Raw genomic sequence first — 8,285 nt, forward strand, 5'->3', positions numbered from 1 at the left:
GCAAGACTATCGATTTGAGGAGCGCGAATAACAAGATAATCTGGGTTGAGTCTACGGACTTAAAGGAGTTGCCACCGTAATATCGCCGATGTTGGCCCGTAAATATGTAAGAAAAGGGTGCGGCGTACCTTGCGTCGTGCTCGATGACAAGGAATCGTAAAAGAAACCCGAATCTGCGTGCCGTGGTTTGTGAATACCGGATGTTTTCCCAAGAATTGCAGGGCTTACCACCTATTCGAAGTAGAATTTGGCATCGAATTGGTACTGGTACCACTCAATTTCGATAGCTCCGTATCGTATGGCATTAACGGAGTTAAAGGAATTGAAGGTCCAATTGCAAGAATTGACGGATAGAGGTTTCGCTCGACCGAGTTTTTCTCCATGGGGCGCACCAAGATTGTTTGTGAAAAGAAGGACGGAAGCATGAGGTTTTGCATCGACTATCGTCAACTCAATAAAGTGACGATAAAGAATAAATATCTGTTGCCACAAATTGACGATTTGTTTGATCAATTAAAGGGAGCCTCGGTGTTTTCAAAGATAGATTTAAGGTCGGGTACTATCGGTTGAGGGTCCGAGAATCGGACATACCCAAAACCGCTTTTAGAGCGAGGTACGGTCACTACTGAATTCTTGGTGATGCCGTTTGGGCTCACTAATGCCCTGCGGTGTTTATGGATTTAATGAATAGAATTTTCAGGCCATACTTGGATCGGTTCAGTAGTTGTATTTATCGATGACATTTAGGTCAATTCGAGAGATGAAACTAAACATTTGAACACCGAGGCTAGTGTTGCAAATCTTACGAGATAAGCGATTATACGCAAAGTTCGGTAAATGTGAATTTTGACCGAAAGAGGTTAGCTTTTTTGGGGCACGTGGTGTCCGTGATCGGTGTGTCGGTGGACCCGAACAAAATTTGACCATAGTCAATTGGAAACCTCCAAGGAATGTTACCGAAGTTAGGAGCTTTTGGGGCTTGCGGATACTATCGACGATTTGTGGAAGGTTTTTCGATGATAGGCATACCGATGACGAAACTACTCCAAAAGATGTTGAGTTCGAGTGGTCGAACATTTGTCAAGAAAGTTTCGATCGACTAAAACTTGTTTAACCGAGGCCCCAGGTGCTAGTACAACCGAAGTCCGTAAAGAGTTTGTCATATCTGATGGCGCATCCTTGCTTGGGTTAGGTTGTGTGTTGATGCAAGAAGGTCGAGTTGTGGCCTCACGGCGTCGAGACAACTAAAGCCGCATGAGAGAAACTATCCGACCCATGACCTTGAACTAGCGACCATAGTGTTCGCCTTGAAGATATGGCGGCATTACTTGTTTGGAGAAAGGTGTCATATTTATTCGGACCACAAGAGTCTAAAATATTTGATGACTCGGAAAGATTTAAACTGCGACAAAGGCGTTGGCTTGAGTTGTTGAAAGACTATGAACTCATCATTGATTATCACTCGGGAAAGGCCAACGTGGTGGCCGATGCTTTAAGTCGCAAGGCTTTATGCGCTTTGAGAGCGATGGATGCTCATTTATCCGTTTCACCCAGGAGGTGCTAGTAGTCGAATTAGAGGCCAAACCGTTATTGATTCATCAAATACTTGAATCTCGGAAGGTCGACGCTGAATTGGTCGCTAAGCGAGCGAATGTGTTTCGGATGAAGAATCGAATTTCAGATTGACGACAATGGCGCTTGACGTTCAAGGGTCGATTATGTATTCCAAGGAATTGAACTTGTTTCGATGATTTTGAGCGAGGCTCACGATGAGTCGAATGTCAATCCACGGGTAGTACTAAAATGTACAATGACCAAACGCCAATTTTGGTGGCCCAAGATGAAGTGAGACATTTCGAATTTGTTTCAAGGTGTCCGATATGTCAAGCGAGTGAAAGCGAACATCAAGTGCCATCGGGATTACTTGACCAATCATGATACGAATAGAAATGGGATCGAGTGACAATGGATTTTATATCCGGATTACCAAAGGTTTCGGCAAGTAAGAAAGATGCGATTTGGGTCATTGTTGATAGATCGACCAAGTCTGCTCATTTTATCCTGTCATACGGATTTTTCGCTCAATAAATTGGCGTAATTATCGTCTCCCAAATTATTCGATGGCATGGGGTGCCTATTTCTATCGTGTCGGATAGAGACCCAAGATTACATCGCGATTTTGGAAGAAATTGCAAGAGGCTTTGGGTACCAAGTTGCATTTCAAAGACCGCCTTTCACCCCCAAACCGATGGTCAATCCGGCGGATAATTGAGATACTTGAGGATATGTTAAGATGTTGCGTCCTCGAGTTTAGTGGTTCATGGGAGCGGTATTTGCCGTTGATTGAATTCGCACAACAACGACTTTCAATCAAGTATTAAGATGGCACCCTACGAGGCTTTGTGCAGGCGTAAATGCCGTACACCATTGTTTTGGGTGAGCTTGGTGAAAGCAAGATTTTCGGGTGGATTTGATTAGGGATTTGAGCGAAAGTGAAAGTAATCCGTGAAAGTCGAAGATAGCCTTCGATCGTCGAGAAGTAAATGCAGCGGATATGAAGCGTAAGGATATCGAGTATCGTGGGTGATAAAGTGTTTCTCAAGGTATCGCCTTGGAAAAAGATACTCGAGTTGGTAGTAAGGGCAAGTTGAGCCCGAGGTTCATTGGGCCATATGAGATATCGAGCGAGTCGGTCCGGTGGCATATCGTTTGATTTTTCCCCGAACTCGAAAAGGTTCACGATGTCTTTCACGTTTTGATGCTTCGACGCTATAGATCCGATCCATCGCACGTGATTAGTCCATCAGAAATTAAAATTCAAGCTAATATGAGTTATGAGGAAGAACCGATTCGTATCCTATCACGAGAAGGAAAGAGTTGCGAAACAAGCGGGTTCCGCTAGTAAAAGTGTTATGGCTCAAGCACGGGATAGAAGAAGCTACTTGGGAGACCGAGAACTCTATGAAAGAGCGATATCCAAACCTATTTACGGTAAGATTTTCGGGACGAAAATTTCTTAAGTGGGGAGAGTTGTGATGACCCAAAATTGACCCTAGTCGGAAGGTGGTCTCGGGACCACAAAACCGAGGCATAAAAATAATTTAAAATTTACTTGATGCCTATAATATGTGTGTATCCATGTATGACATTTTTGATGATTGATTTAGTGTTATAAAGGTGAATTTCACTAGAAAGGACCTAGTAGTGAACTTTGAAAGTATGATGGGGAAATGTGTGATGACTAGTTGCTCATGCATGCAAAATAAAGGATTTGCATGTCAAATTTCCCCAAAAGAAGCTAGTGGCGGCCATGACATGGTTTATGGGCAAAGAAAACATGTTGAAACATGTTTTGTTAATGCATGATGAATTAAATGATAAAATAATTAATGATGTTGGAGGAGAAACAAAAAATCAAGAAAATAGCTCATCCTCCCCCATTGCCGTGCAAGTGAAAGAAAAACAAGAAAAAATTGTTCATCCTTGTTCTTTCCTTTTGGCCGAAAATACTAAGGGAGGAGATAGGAGTTTTGGCTTCATGCTTGGTTTGGAAGAGAACAAGAAGGAGATTTGGCTAAATTTGCATCAAGATTAAGGTATGTATGAGGTTGTGTTGGGAGTTTCATGCATGTTTTGGTTGCTAACTTGATGTGCATGTTAGCCATGGCTCAAATCTTTGTTATGCCATGGAAATGGTGTTTGGCCAAAGTTGTTATGGTGATAAAGCCATTGCATGCTAAGTGTGAAGCTTGATGATGATGCATGCAATGATGGATTGTCTACTCTTGAGTAAGATTTTGAGTTTTCTTGTTGTTTTATCATGATTGAAGTTGAAAAGGAGCATGATTGCCATATTCGCCATGATGCATTCATGAGCATGGTTCATGCTTCTTGCATGTTAGTTAAAATTTGTGTTTTGGATGGCTATGGACACCTTGAAATTGCCATGCTCATATATGTATATATATGTTTGCACATGATGTTTTGGTTATGAAGGAAGTGATGAATAAGTTTGTTTAAAGAAGAAGATGTTGAAGAATAATTGTGAAATTGCAAGCACAATTTGCCTAGCACACATATAAGTGCTTGATGCTATATTATAAGTTTTGAGCCACAATATGCAAAGCATTAACTAGTAAAATGCATGCTGTTTTTGTGAGGTATTAAGTGCATAATTGGCCTCAACATGTACATGAATATTCGCCTTGGGTAGCCTATTGAAGGCCTTAGCATTTCCTTGATGCTCAAATAAATTGTATTGAATTGCTTGATGTAGTATAAAATGTGCATGACCATTGTGTATTCAAGCTAAGAGTGGCCATATGACCATTTAAATTCCTTGTCATATTCGGCCATAAGCTAGCACAATGAGGTTTTAATAAATTGAATTTGTTTGAATTAGCTCAAGAGCTAAGAGGTCCACAATTGGACAAGGGAAGGAAAAAGTGATCGAATAGCCGTAAAAGCCGTTCGACAACATCCGAGGTAAGTCCTCAAGAAGTGACCTTACTTGAATTATGTGAGATGAAATATGGATGTGTATGATTATTGATTATGTGTGTATGAGTATTTGAATTCCACCGGGCTAAGTCCCCGGCGAATATGCTAATGATTATAATTGTGTTTGAGCCTTAGTAACGAAAATGAAATATGTATGTCCAATGATTATTGATGTATGTGTGCACGAGAAATTGAATGATATCCGGGCTAAGCCCCGAAGACAATTATGCTGAAAATTATATCGGGTTAAGACCGAAGGCAATTGTGCTAGTAGCTATATCCGGGCTAAGACCGAAGGCATTCGTGCAAGTTGTTAAATCCGGGCTAAGACCGAAGGCATTTGTGCAAATCGTGATATCGGGTTAAGTCCGTGAGGCCTTGGTGCGGGTTACCATAACCGGGCTATGTCCCGAAGGTGATTGAGCGAGTAGCGACGTCGGTTAAACTCCAAAGGTATGTGATTTGAAAATTATAAGCTTGCTGGAAAATTTCAGCTAATGCACTTGTGAAATTTCCCAATGACAAGGTAAGTGCGGTGTGTGCTGCTGCGCTAGGAGTAGAGCGTATGAATATCCGCTCCTATGATGGAGCGAGTTATCGGCCTTAATGAAGCCGTTATTTGTGTATGAACATAAGTGTTGGGATGGTGAAGTAAATACGATTATGTGAATGTGCATTAATGAAATGATGCATTTGGTTATGTGAATGTATTGCTTTAATTAAAGCTGATTATATTCCTTGAGACTTACTAAGCATAAAAATGCTTACCCCGTTGCTTTGGCCCTCTGTTTTATAGATTTCGCTCGATAGCAAACGGACTCGGGATCAATAAAGTCGAAGTCATCCACACTATCCACGCCTCTATTTTGGTATAAATTTTGGTTGAACTTTGAAATGGCATGTATAGGACTACCCCTTGTTGGTTTAAAAATGTGGCGATGTATATGTATACGGCCATGCGAAAATGGCTCGTAAAAGGAAGCATGAACTTAGACTATTTATGGTTTGAATGTATATATATGGTGTCATGATGTGATTATGGATCGGAAATGGGAGTGTTGGTCACATGATCAGCCATTGGTATGGTTAAAATGATCATATGTGAACCTATGTATGGCAAGACTAGTTGGTTGATGGAGACTACAAAAATAGATAAGACCTACCTTAAAACAGATGCTGCCAGCTGCAGTGACGTGAATGTCAAAAATCACCAAAAATTGTAGGAATGGTATTAAATAGTGAATAAGCTATGTAAATTAACCTTGATGAGTCTATTTTCATATGGAAGAAGCGAAATGATCATAGGAGTTACATGTTAAGAGATATTGAAGCTATTGTGAAACAGGGCCAGAATGGTTTCTGGGTCCCCTGTCGCAACTTTAAAAATTAACTATAAATTATCCAGAAAGAATTAGGAGACATACCTTATATGTACAGATTCCATTTTGAGTCTAGTTTCATTAGAAACAAACGGCACCAGCATTAAAGCCCTGTACAGAGAGATATTCAAGTTATACCGCGAGAAGGTCAGAGCAGTCGATCCCTGTAACATGGGTGACTTTAACTAATAAACTGTACCAATTGGCCGGACCAAAAATTCTAGAAATAAATCCATGGATGGATATATGAGTCTAAATTCAGGGAAAATTTACGAAACCAGTTTCCGAGTTTTGAAACTCGAGATATGATTTTTAAGGCGACGGTGACGCAGTCTTCCAGCCTGACTGGAAATGCCAAATTGGTGGGCAAAACATGTGAACTTGGCTTGTTAACCCCTCGTGTCCGACACCGGCGATGGTCTCGGGTTCGGGGTGTTACATGGAGCTTCAGTCAAATAAGTTTTCAGTTGATCAAAACTTTTCTGACATTTTTCCGTCCATTCGAACTTAACATCTTTTTGAAGTAGCTTCATCATGGGTGTGGCTATCATTGAGAAACCTTTTACAAACCGTCGGTAGTAACCGGCAAGTCCCAAAAAGCTCCGAACCTCAATAATATTTCTCGGAGGCTTCCAGTTAAGTATGGCCGAAATCTTGTTCGGGTCAACTCGAATACCCGATGCGGATACCACATGGCCCAAGAAGCTAACCTCTCTTAACCAGAACTCACACTTACTGAACTTAGCATATAACTGCTTATCCCGTAAAATTTGCAACACTAATCCCAGGTGTTCAGCATGATCGGTTTCATTTCTCGAATAGACCAAAATATCATCGATAAACACAACTACAAACCGATCCAAATACGGTATAAAGATTCGATTCATCAAATCCATAAATACCGCAGGGGCATTAGTGAGCCCAAACGGCATCACTAAGAATTCGTAGTGACCATATCTCGTTCTGAAAGCAGTTTTGGGTATATCCGAATCTCGACTTCGCAACTGGTAATAACCCGATCTCAAATCTATCTTTGAAAACACTAAGGCTCCCTTTAGTTGATCAAACAAATCGTCAATACGTGGCATCGGATATTTATTCTTTATTGTCACCTTATTCAGCTGACGATAGTCGATGCACAACCTCATGGTTCCGTCCTTCTTTTCACAAACAATCTTTGGTGCACCCCAAGGTGAGAAACTTGGTCGGCGAAACCTCTATCCGTCAATTCTTGCAAGCGAGCTTTCAACTCTTTTAACTCGGTTGGTGCCATACGATACGGAGCTATCGAAATCGGCGTAGTCCCGTGTCAAGCTCAATACCAAACTCTACTTCCGAGCAGTGGTAAACCGGTAATTCTTGGGAAAAACATCCGGGTATTCACAAACCACCGCACAGATTCGGTCTCTTTTCCAATTCTTTGTCATCAAGTACATACGCAAGGTATGCTTCGCACCCTTTCTTACATATTTCGAGCCAACATTGATGATATTTACGGTGGCAACCCTTTAAGTCCGTAGACTCAACTCGGATTATCTCTTTATTTGCGCACCTTAAATCAATAGTCTTGCTTTTGCAATTCACAACCGCATCATGCACGGTCAACCAATCTAAACCGAGGATAACATCAAATTCATCAAATGGCAAAAGCATCAAGTCCGTGGGAAAGCGAAACTCGAATTACTAGGGACATTTCTTACACACTTTGTCGACAAGCACGTAACGACCCAAGGATTTGACACCGAATTACGAACTCGATGAGACTTAATAGGTAAAGTCTTCTTTGGATGCTAAGGTTTCAAATATATAAGAATGAGTAGAACCGGGATCAATCAAAGCAATCACATTAGTATCAAGGAGAGTAAAAGTACGGTAATAACATCGGCGAGGAAGCATCCTCGGCGTGCTTGGCGATAGCATAAGCCCTAGTAGAGCACGAGCCTCGGATCTGGTCGCGACATCTCTAGATCCTCTCGACCACCACTAGCATTGCCGTATTTCTAGATGGTCTACCCCGGCGTTGGTAGCACCGGTTTCCCACTCGATTTACATTCTGTTCGGACAATCTCGGGCAATATTTGATAAAGTGGTCGGTGACCCGCACTTGTAACAGGGCGGTCATGGAATCTATAGCTCCCGAGTGCCATTTACGTAATACTGACACTCGATTCGTCTCGACGATCATTTTCAACACTGGCGACCGAAGTGACTCGTGCACTCACAGGGGGTCGATCACGATGTCATCTAAAAAAACCCAATGTGTCTCTAGATCGGCCCAAATCATCTCTAAATTTCTTCGATGACTGTTGAAAGGGCCTCCCCGAAGACCTCTTACGAAACTCCTTTGCTCCCATATCAGCTTTTCTTTTCTCCATACTGAGCTCCTCGGCTTTGCAAGCTCGCTCG

Source organism: Gossypium arboreum, chromosome 11, assembly GCF_025698485.1.
Source record: "Gossypium arboreum isolate Shixiya-1 chromosome 11, ASM2569848v2, whole genome shotgun sequence".
Classification (NCBI taxonomy): Eukaryota; Viridiplantae; Streptophyta; class Magnoliopsida; order Malvales; family Malvaceae; genus Gossypium; species Gossypium arboreum.